We start from the raw sequence: 11,528 nt of genomic DNA on the forward strand, positions 1-11,528 counted from the left end.
TGCCTGTAATCCCAGCACTTTGGGAAGCCAAGATGGGTGGATCACCTAAGGTCAGGAGTTCAAGACCAGCTTGGCCAACCTGGTGAAACCCCATCTCTACTGAAAATGCAAAAATTAGCTGGGCATGGTGGTGGGCACCTGTAATCCTAGCTACTTGGGAGGCTGAGTTAGGAGAATTGCTTGAACCCAGGAGGCAGAGATTGCAGTGAGCTGAGATAGCACCACTGCACTCCAGCCTGGGTGGCAGAGAGAGAGTCTATCTCAAAAAAATATATATATATAATTCAGAAATATATTACATCATCACATTATCCTAGGAGAATGTTAACTTAAGAATCTAAGTATGAAATTCTGAGGTATGACCTACACTTTAGCTCTGATTTATGGTGAGGAGCGTGTGTGTGTTTTTTCTAACGTATTGGTTAATTTTTCCCTGATCTTGTTGAAATGGCTAGGACTCAAATAAGTTTAACAAATGTTCATGAAACATAGTTTGTCTAACCATTCTCCTTTTCATAGGAAAAGATTGATTTGTATGTGTGTGTGTGTGTGTGTGTGTGTGTGTGTGTGTGACAAGGTCTTACCCTGTTGCCCAGGATGGAGTACAATGGTCTGATCACAGCTCACTGCACCCTCAGCCTTAAGGGTTCCTTTCACCTCAGCCTCTCGAGTAGCTAGAACTACAGGCACACATCACCATGCCCAGCTAATTATTGTTATTATTTTTTGTGTGTGGAGATGGAGTCTCATTTTGGTGCCCAGTTTCGTCTCAAACTCCTGGCTTCAAGCCATTCTCTCACCTCGGCCTCTCAAAGCACTGGTATTACAGGTATTAGCCACTGAAACTGGCCTGGAAAGACTGATTTTATAACCAATGTTTTTGTAATCAATATATTTTTCTTTTTGTAGGCAAGATTCCAATTTATAAAATGCAATGAAAGTCATCAATTACTTTACTCATATTTCCTTTATCTCTTATACAGTTACACCCAGAATTGTGTTGTACTATCTCTTAAATATATACACATTATATTATAATATGCTCAATATTTTACCTTGAAATGGTCTCTGTTATATATGTTTGGTTGTGTATTATTAATTGTCAACTAGAGTGGCATGCTAGATTTGGCACCAATTAATTCTACTATTTAGACCTGAAGTTAGATTTTACCTTTTAATCTCTGTTTCTGAACCTCACCTAACCCTTTCTCTTGCCTAATTGGCACCTAATGCCTAATACCTTCATACTATCCTTTGCCCTTCCCTCAAGTGATTGAGACTTCAGCCACCCAACTACTGCATGTCCCAGGAATGGCTCCAGGTGCTGAAGACACAACAGTGAACAAACAGTCCCAAATCCTGCCTTTGGAGAGTTTCTGTTCTAGCAAGAAGCTTCCTTATCAAAATTCCAACCCTTGAGCATTTTAGCCAGGTATGAGGCAATTTGATTATCATGTTACAGTATGCCAGGGCATGGTGTAATTGATTTATAAGGAGTCTTTGTGTTTTTTTTTTTAACAAACATTAATTTATACATCCTTCTGAATGAGGTGTGAGATCTAAGGATCCATCTCACATCTCCTCTTGTGAGATGTATTCATTTAACTTACAAATAATGAATTCTGGGAAAAGTTTTTAAAGCAATATTGAAAGCTAAATGATCATATTGTACATTCTAAAATTAAAGATCATTTTCAAGAATGCTTTTCATTTTCCTTTTTAAAATTTGTATGTGTTTCATGTGGATACCACTGGGATAAAGATAATTGCTCGAGTTCTCATAGCCAACAAGTGAGAGAATAGAAACTCAAATCCAACCTAATTTAATTCTGAAACTAGTGTTCAGTTCTCTAAACTCTCGCTGCCTCTCCACACAACTGTGCATAGTTCTAAGACAGCAATTACTATTGATATACAAACCTGAAATGTAGGGCTATCTTTCCGGAAACTTGACATGGCAAGAGAGGAGAATACAAAAGACAGATTTCAATATCACTGTCAGCCTAAAATAGAGACAACCTGATGGGATTTACATACATTTAAAATATATCCCTGTGGTTTACATTAAGACCTTCTATACTCATTGCCAGTTAGGTATCAACAGTTCTTAAGTCAAAGAGCAAGTCAGACAGGCCTGATGCTGTTGCTTAGAACAGAGGGAGGGTTCCCTTTGAAAACAACTCTTTTCTGGTTATGTCAGCATTTGGCATAAAAATCATCTCTGCTACTTTAACTTTTTACTGAATTGGATAATCAGAGATAGCTTGGCATGCAGATCTTATGATTCCAGATACACATCTTTGCAAAGCTATAAGATTTCAAAGAAAACTTAAAGCCTTTGGGACAACAACAAATTTCCATCAATTTGTCTCTGTAAGTATCTGATCTCTAATCTTATTAAGAAGTGAAACAGACTCTGTAAAATTACTGCTGGCAAATTTGCACAATTGATGGAACATATTAAGTGAGCGTATGTATATTTCCTCTTGTTGAAGTGGTATTAAACTCTCTCATTGTTCCTTTATTGAGTTCAGATGTTTTTAGCAGATCATGGTCAATCATAGGATCTATTTCTAAATGTTTTAATTAGAGGATCACTCTGTCTCAACTTGCCTAAACAATTATACATTGAAAAAAGAAGCGTGGCAACATATCCTATATTTCTTAGGCAGGAATTACTCATACAGGCATTCTAATAAAGAGAATTTGGCACAGTTATCAAATGGCCATGGGTGAAACAAGCCAGAATTTCAACTGCAGCCTAGGATTTGCAACTTACATTACTGCTTTTCCACTGAGTAACATGTGGGTGGACAACATGCTTCTCTACTTTTTGTTAGCACCATAAGCTAATGGTTTTATTGGAAAATAATAAACACAACCACTGCTATGAGGTCTGAATATAGTTGTATCGTTTAATGTGAACATCAAATGAAACCTATGATTAAAATATTATGTTTATGATTTATAATTAAGCTGTGTAATAATTATTACTAGTTACCAAGTTTTAGAAATGATATAATTTACTTACTGAGACCAACTCCATTTCCACTCTTTTTACTCATTTTTTAATATTCACTGTATTTACAACTACTGTCATAGTTTCTATTTGGTCTGTTTGGTAATATTTTGCATCATTATGATCCTTAATCATAATTTTCATCACCCTCAAAACACATAGCTGACATACATATGAGAAGAAAGACATTCTGAATTTTACACATGGAAAGACAGAAGAAATTGGTTGATGTTATGCGATGAGGTCAGTAAGGACTCTCTGTGGTGCCTCTTAGTATTTCCATATCCGTTTGTAAAAGTGAATGGATCACTACAGCACCTAGAGCAGAATACTGAGGATTGCAATCCTCCAGGCATGGTGGTTTGGTCACTCTGTCAGTTACCTCAAACTTCTAAGGTTGAATGTTTATGTCACCCCCAAATTCATATGTTGATATTTGAACTTCTACGGTAAGGGTATTAGGAGGTGGGACCTTTAGGAGGTGATTAGATCATGAGAGTGGAACCCTTTTTTAAAATTTTTTTGAGATGGAGTGTTGCTCTTGTCACCCAGGCTGGAGTGCAATGGCACAATCTCAGCTCACAGCAATCTCTGCCTCCCAGGTTAAAGCGAATCTTCTGCCTCAGCCTCCCAAGTAGCTAGGATTACAGGTGTCTGCCACCATGCCCAGCTAATTTTTGTATTTTTAATAGAGACAGGGTTTTGCCATGTTGGCCAGGCTGGTCTCAAACTCCTGACTCGTGATCTGCCTCCCTTGGCCTCTCAAAGTGCTGGGATTACAGGCATGAGCCACCGCGTCTGGCTGGGGTGGAAACCTTATAAATGGGACTTGTGACTTTATAAAGAGGCCCCACAGAGCTGCCTTGCTCCTTCCACCACCTAAGGACATAATAAGAAGGCAGTGCCATCTGTGAATGAGGGAACAGGTTGATATGGTTTGGATTTGTGTCCCCTTCCAAATGTCATGTTGAATTGTGTATTAGGATTCCCTAGAGGGACAGAACTAATGGAATATATATATACATATATATACACATATATATACACATGTACATATATACACACACACATATACACATACATACACACACATATACACATACATATATGTGTATACACACACATACATATACATATATGGGTATACGCACACATACATACATATATGTGTATACGCACACACATACATATGTGTGTATACGCACACACATACATATGTGTGTATACGCACACACATACATATGTGTGTATACGCACACACATACATACATATGTGTGTATACGCACACACATACATACATATGTGTGTATACGCACACACATACATACATATGTGTGTATACGCACACACATACATACATATGTGTGTATACGCACACACATACATACATATGTGTGTATACGCACACACATACATACATATGTGTGTATACGCACACACATACATACATATGTGTGTATACGCACACACATACATACATATGTGTGTATACGCACACACATACATACATATGTGTGTATACGCACACACATACATACATATGTGTGTATACGCACACACATACATACATATGTGTATACGCACACATACATACATATGTGTATACGCACACATACATACATATGTGTATACGCACACATATACATACATATGTGTATATATACACATACATACATACATATATACATATATACACATATATACATACATATATGTATATATACACATACATACATATATATGTATATATATAAAGGGGAGTTTATTAAGTATTAACTCACATGATCACAGGGTCCCACAATAGGCCGTCTGTAGGCTGAGGAGCAAGGAGAGCCAGTCTGAGCTCCAAAACTGAAGAACTTGGAGTCCGATGTTTGAGAGCCAGAAGCATCCAGCACCAGAGAAAGATGTAGGCTGGGAGGCTAGGCCAGTCTCTCTTTTCGAGTTTTTCTGCCTGGTTATATTCCAGACAGACATGCTGACAGCTGATTAGATTTGCCCACCCAGATTAAGGGTGGGTCTGCCTTTCCCAGCCCACTGACTCACATGTTAATCTCCTTTGGCAACACCCTCACAGACACACCCAGGATCAATATTTTGTATCCTTCAGTCCAATAAAGTTGACACGCAGTATTAACCATCACAAATTGTAATCCCCAATGTTGGAGGTGGGGCCTGGTGATTGGATCATGGGGGCAGATTTCCCCCTTGGTGATGTTCTCCTGATAGTGAGTGAGTTCTCCAGAGATCCGGTTGTTTCAAAGTGTGTAGCACCTCCCCCTTCTCTGTCTTCCTCCTGCTCTGGCCATGTGAGTTCCAGTTCCCCATTCACCTTCCACCGTGATTGGAAGTTTCCTGAGACCTTCCCAGAAGCAGAAGTGGCTACGCTTCCTGTACAGTTACTGGAACAGTGAGCCAATTCAACTTCTTTTCTTTATAAATTATGCAGTCTCAGCAGTCTCGGGTATTTATTTATTTATTTATTTATTTATTATTTATTTTATTTTTTGAGACAGAGTCTCACTCTGCTGCCCAGGCTGGAGTGCAATGGTGTGAACTTGGCACACTGCAGCATCCACCTCCCAGGTTCAAGCAATTCTCCTGTCTCAGGTTCCTAAGTAGCTGGAATTACAAGCATGCACCACCACGTCTGGCTAATTTTTTCGTATTTTTAGTAGAGATGGGGTATCGCCATGTTGGTCAGGCTGGTCTGGAACTCCTGACCTCAGGTGATGTGCCCGCCTTGGCCTCCCAAAGTGTTGTGTTGGGATTACAGGCGTGAGCCACCATGCCTGGCCAGTTTCAGGTATTTATAGTAGTTGGGGACATACTAACACACAGACCCCCTGCAGACACCGAATCTGCCAGCACCTTGACCTTGAGCCCGCCTGCCTCCAGAACTGTTGGAAATAAATTTCTGTTGTTTATAAGCTATTCTGACTATGATATTTTGTTATAGCTTCCCAAATGGATGAAGATACAAACCAACTGAAGTCCTGCTTAAGACAAAAAAAGTCATGAATGAGAAATGGAAGAAGGAAATTGTGACCATCAACCATAGACCCCTCCTTTAAGTTTGAATAATTTCAACTTTTCCCTCTGTTCCCTCAGTCTTAGGGAGAGTAACTGTTTCCTGTGGTTGCTTCCACGATGTCCCTTTTTACTCTTTTCGTTATCTATTTAACAACTTTATATCTAGCTATCTATTTTTTATGTTCAATTATCTCTGCTCCAACTTGCAGTGTAGTTTCTGCCTGCCTTCTGACTGGCCCCTGGCTGATGGAGTTCTCTCATGCAATACTTTCCAAATGTCACTCCATGGGCCTCAGTCTTGCAATTCTTTCCTGTTTCTTGAAACTTGAGGAAGCCTTGAGCATTGACTTCCCATCTTGCTAGTTATCTTGCTAAGTCTTATGGTACTATTTCACAGATCAGACTGTCTTCATTTGTGCCTTCAATATCAGAATGTAGGACTTCAGGAGCTATCAAATATTCTTGCACAAGAGGTGGCATGAGAAAAGCAGTGTTTAAGAAAGACTTATAAAAGGACTTTCTTTTTTGAGACAGAGCCTCACTCTGTTGTCCAGGCTGGGTGATTGCCCTGCCTCAGCCTCCCGAGTAGCTGGAACTACAGGTATGTCTCATCAAGCCTGGCTAAGTTTTGTATTTTTTGTAGAGACAAAGTTTCTCCATGTTGCCCAGGCTGGTTTCGAACTCCCAGGCTTAAGCCATCCACCTGCCTTGGCCTCCTAAAGTGCTAGGATTACAGGTATGAGCCACTGTGCCCCATCAATAAAAGGTTTTACTGAAGCAAGAAGTAAGAAGAGGGAAATATCACAAATAGGCAGACTTGTTAGGAGCCTGCTGAAAGTTATGTACAATATGCTTACCATTTGTACTGGGGTAGTAGCAGTGAGAATAAAAATCAAGAGCCATTGTGCACCCAGCATGGTGGCTCATGTCTGTAATCCCAGCACTTTGGGAGGCCAAGGTGGGCAGATCACTTGAGGTCAGGAGTCCCAGACCAGTCTGGCCAACATGGGGAAACCCCATCTCTACTAAAAATACAAAAAATAAAAAATAAAAAAAATTAGAAGGATGTGGTGGCAGGCACCTGTAATCCCAGCTACTTGGGAGGCTGAGGCGGGAGAATCGCTTGAACACAGGAGGTGTAGGTTGCAGTGCACCGAGATCATCGTGCCACTGCACTCCAGCATGGGCAACAGAGTAAGACACTGTCTTAAAAAAAAAATTAAAAAGAGCCAATGTGAAGAGAGAATCTCTGTGACAGGGGACATTAGGACAGGGCCCTAGGTCCCACCTGCCAAGCTGCTACAGCAGGGTAAATGAGAGTCAGGTCCAGTCCCTGCTCAAACACGTGCCTACTACTGTCCGCACACAGGAATATCTCCGTATAGAGTGCAAAATTCAGTAAAGTCAGAACTAGATTTAAATTTCTAGGTTCTCATGGGAAGTCAATTCATGAGATTTCACAATGTAGGCTGTAGCATGGGTTGCCCACTAAAAGCACAAATAGACGTTCAGTTGAGTTAATTTAGCTGGGAGGCTAAAGTCAAGGCCCAAGGAGGCAGGAAGGGTAAGAAAAGTATCAGAGTGAAGGTGCATATATCAGAACACCCAGGGCTGCAAAGACATCTCATTTATTTGGTGTCAAATACTTGGGAGTATTCATTAATGCTTAAAGTACTTAACAGTATTTTCTGCCCCTTTCTCTACCTAAGTAGGTTATAGGTTAAGGAAGTTAAAGTTAAGGCCCCTCAGAGGATGTTTAAATGACAGCTTGCATTCCTCCCTCAAGAGTATGAGTTTGTGGTAATAAACGCCCTCCGTAGATGTGTATCTGCCTCCAATCATTAGCCTCCTTCTTGTCTTGGCCCTGTAGGCTTCATTATCACTTTACTGATAAATACAGGAAAAAGAGAGATAAAGATGACCTTTATTACATCATTTGTGCTCAATATTGGAAACAGAGTCCTCTGGTTACATAACTTCTGGTCAGGGGTGTGTTGAGGGTGGAGGTCTTGACATCATGCTTAGGGAGCTGAGTGCGTCTGTAAAGTCTCCACCACCCATGACTTAATAAGTCAGGCATTTTATTCACTCAGATTTGGAGGCTTCTCAGCATACTCCTGTTGTCAGAACTTAGATTTCAGCAGCATCGCATGATATTTCACAGTGGAGGAAAGAGCCTAGAGCTCTGCAAAGCAGCCATTCTTTTTAGGAGCTCTCATATGCATAAGGAATACGGAAGTGCTGTGAAGAATGTGAAGCTCTGAAAGTGTCAGTAGTTACCCCAGAGACATGGGCAGAAGCTAGGGAGTCGGGAGAATCTGTCCTCAAGTTGCTGCTTAATAACTTGCTTTGTTCTACAAGGCACTGGTGATCCTCTGCAGGGCCAGGCCTCCTAGTCAGTCATTCTTCTCCTGGGTTGCTGCATTGAAGCCATTCTTTCTCCTGTTCATTGGAGGACATCTGGGATTCATTCCTTTGACTGGAAACTAGGCTGCCCCTTTCCCCACTAGCCACTTTTGTCTTCACATGGTGGTTTTTCCTTGTCCTCTAGCTTTCAGTTTTATGTTACTTTCTCAGAGATGCCATGCCTGGCACAAAAAGTAGGCATTTGATAAATATTTATAGGATGAATAAATGATTTGTGGTGGTTGAAAGAGGTGAGTATATGAAGAATGTGGCAGAATGTCTGGTAAACAATAGGGGCTCCTGAATTTTTAGTTTTCTTACTCTAATGTTCAGAGTGATTCTGAAACAGTCTTTAACCACACATAAAAGTCAGCTTTGGTTGTAATCCCAGTGATATGCACAGCCATTTAAAAGTTTTTGAATATGTTTAAAAATATTATTATGCTTTAATACAAACCACACACACACACACACACACACACACACATACACACAGACACACACACACAGAGACAGAGAGAGAGAGAGAGAGAAAGTCTTTTCTATATTTTTTAATGGAGATTTTCTTTGTATTATCCTGCATGGAGTTCTCTGAGCTTCCTCTGTGGCCTGTTTGTTTTTATTAATATTGAAAAATTATTAGCCATTATCTTTTCAAATAATTCTTCTACCTTGATTTTCTCTCTTCCTCTTCAGGGGCTCCAATTACCTGTTGTTCTTTTTTTCAAAATATTTAATGTTGTTTCACAGACCTTAGATACTCTTTTCATTTTAATTTTTTCCCTCCTCTTAGTGTTTTAGTATATGCAATTTTTATGACCTATCTTCAAGTTCATTTCTTTTTTTCTCTGCTATGTCTGGCCCATCAAAAGAATTGTTCATCTTTGGTATGGTGTTTTTCACTTGTTGCATTTTCCTTTGGTTCTTTTTTAAAGAGTTTCAATCTCTTTACTGAAATCCTTCATCTGCTTACACATATTGTACAACTTTTCTACTAGATCATTTAACATATTAATCACAGTTATTTTAAAGTCTCAGTCTGATAATGCCAACAACTTAGGCCATTTTTGGGTGTGATTCTGTTGGCTCTTTTATCTTTTGACTATTTATCATTATTTGATAGCTTAACAATGGATCCATTTTATATCTTAACAATGGGTCCATTTTTTTTCTTGATCTTTTGGAGGCTGTATGATTTTTGATTAAATGCTGGACATGTGTGTAACAGAACAGCAGAGATGGAGGTAAATAATTTTTATGTCCAGAAATGAGTATGCCTTTTCTCCTATAAAGCAGTGTGTGTGTGCATGTGTATGTGTGTGTGTGTGTGTGTTTGTGTGTGTGTGTCTTGGGAGGAGAGGAAGAGGGTGATTCAGTCTAGACTGCAGTTGAGCTGGGTTTGGGCTTTGTTGTTGCTTTAGTGCGATGAAGTCTTTAAATTCCTTTAGTAGGGTACTGCTACTGCCCTGTGCTTAGTATGAGACATGGAGCAACAGAATTTCTCTCAGCATTTTCGTCCTACCTCAGATTTCAGTAGCACCTGCATGACTCTGCTATGGAGGGGGTCTCTCTTCATGCCCTTCTGTTAATAGCAGATGTCTGTTCTTTGGTATTTGGGATAAGACTTACAGTGAGGAGAAAAAAGTTTCTTGGTTTTCCTGTCCCGGTTTCAGTCTTAGGGAGGCCCTGTGTGCCTAAATCTTAGGGATAGGACTCTTTTCAAAATTCTTGATTCTCTCCAATAGCAAACATCCTCTGCTTCCTTCTTGGTATAGGGTCTGGAATACAACTGGGTTTCCTGTCTCTTCTCAGGGGCAGGGAAACACTGTCTTGTATCAGTGCAGAGTCTTGGGTAAGTGGGTTTCTTGCCTATATTCCTCCCATAACAGCAGCAGATGGCTTCAGCCAGCTGTCAGTGAAGTACGTAGGACAGGTGGGTTTTGTGCCCTTCCTTCATTGGCAGATGGATTTTACTTGTGATAATAAGGGTAATTTGTAGTGACAAATTGTTGTTGTGTTTTCATAAATTTGTGTGTACTCTCCCAAAAGTTCCTTAAAGTAAATACTAAGATTTGTGGGCTGACTTCAAACTTTTGGAAAAGCAAACAATTCCTCCAGATCTTCCCCACAGCTCTTAACAACTAGATTGTCTTTGTAGAATAGTTATAGTTTATTTCATCTCTAGTTCTCATGGTTCTGGTTTATCTTAATCTTGTCCTATGCTGCTGGGTGCAAAGAGTCTTAACCAACTTTTCACTTAAAAGGGGTGAAAATTACTCAAAGACATATGAATGGATGGCATTGTTCTTCATTTATGGACATCTGAAAGTTGGATTATATATTGGGTACATTTAAGTTAATACAAAAAATAATCGATTTAATGTTTTTGTAGTTTTAAAATTGGATTTGTGGACTAGGAAGAAGCAGGGAACATGGGAGATTTTTCGAAGTGTAGTGCTTAGTTGTTCTGGGGAAGTTAGGTAGATGAGGATAAAAAATTCTTCCGTGCTTCTTAGAAGGGCAAGGCAGTTCTGTCATGAAGGAAGACAAATGAAAAATTGCTTTACCACAGGCTCCACTCCACGTAACGCAGACAAATTCACATTTGCATATTTCTGGGGCAACCAAGGTTAAGATTTTTAAGATTAAAATTTTAACTGATTTCTTTTTTTATTTTTACTTTTTAAACTTTTATTTTAGGTTCAGGACTACATGTGCAGGCGTATTATATAGGTAAATTGCATGTCACAGGGGTTTGGTGTACAGATTATTTCATCACCCAGGTAGTAAGCATGGTACCCAATAGGTAGTTTTTTGATCCTCACACTCCTCCCACTATCCACCCTCAGGTAGTCCTTGGTGTCCGTTGTTCCCTTCTTGGTGTCCATATGTACTCAGTGTTTTGCTCCTACTTATAAGTGAGAACATGTGATACTTGGTTTTCTGTTCCTGTGTGAGTTTGCTTAGGATAACGGCCTCCAACTCCATCCATGTTGCTGCAAAGGACACAATCTTGTTCCTTTTTATGGCTGCACAGTTCTCCATAGTGTATATGTCCCAAATTTTCTT

Source organism: Pongo abelii, chromosome 3 (genome assembly GCF_028885655.2).
Source record: "Pongo abelii isolate AG06213 chromosome 3, NHGRI_mPonAbe1-v2.0_pri, whole genome shotgun sequence".
NCBI classification, from domain to species: domain Eukaryota; kingdom Metazoa; phylum Chordata; class Mammalia; order Primates; family Hominidae; genus Pongo; species Pongo abelii.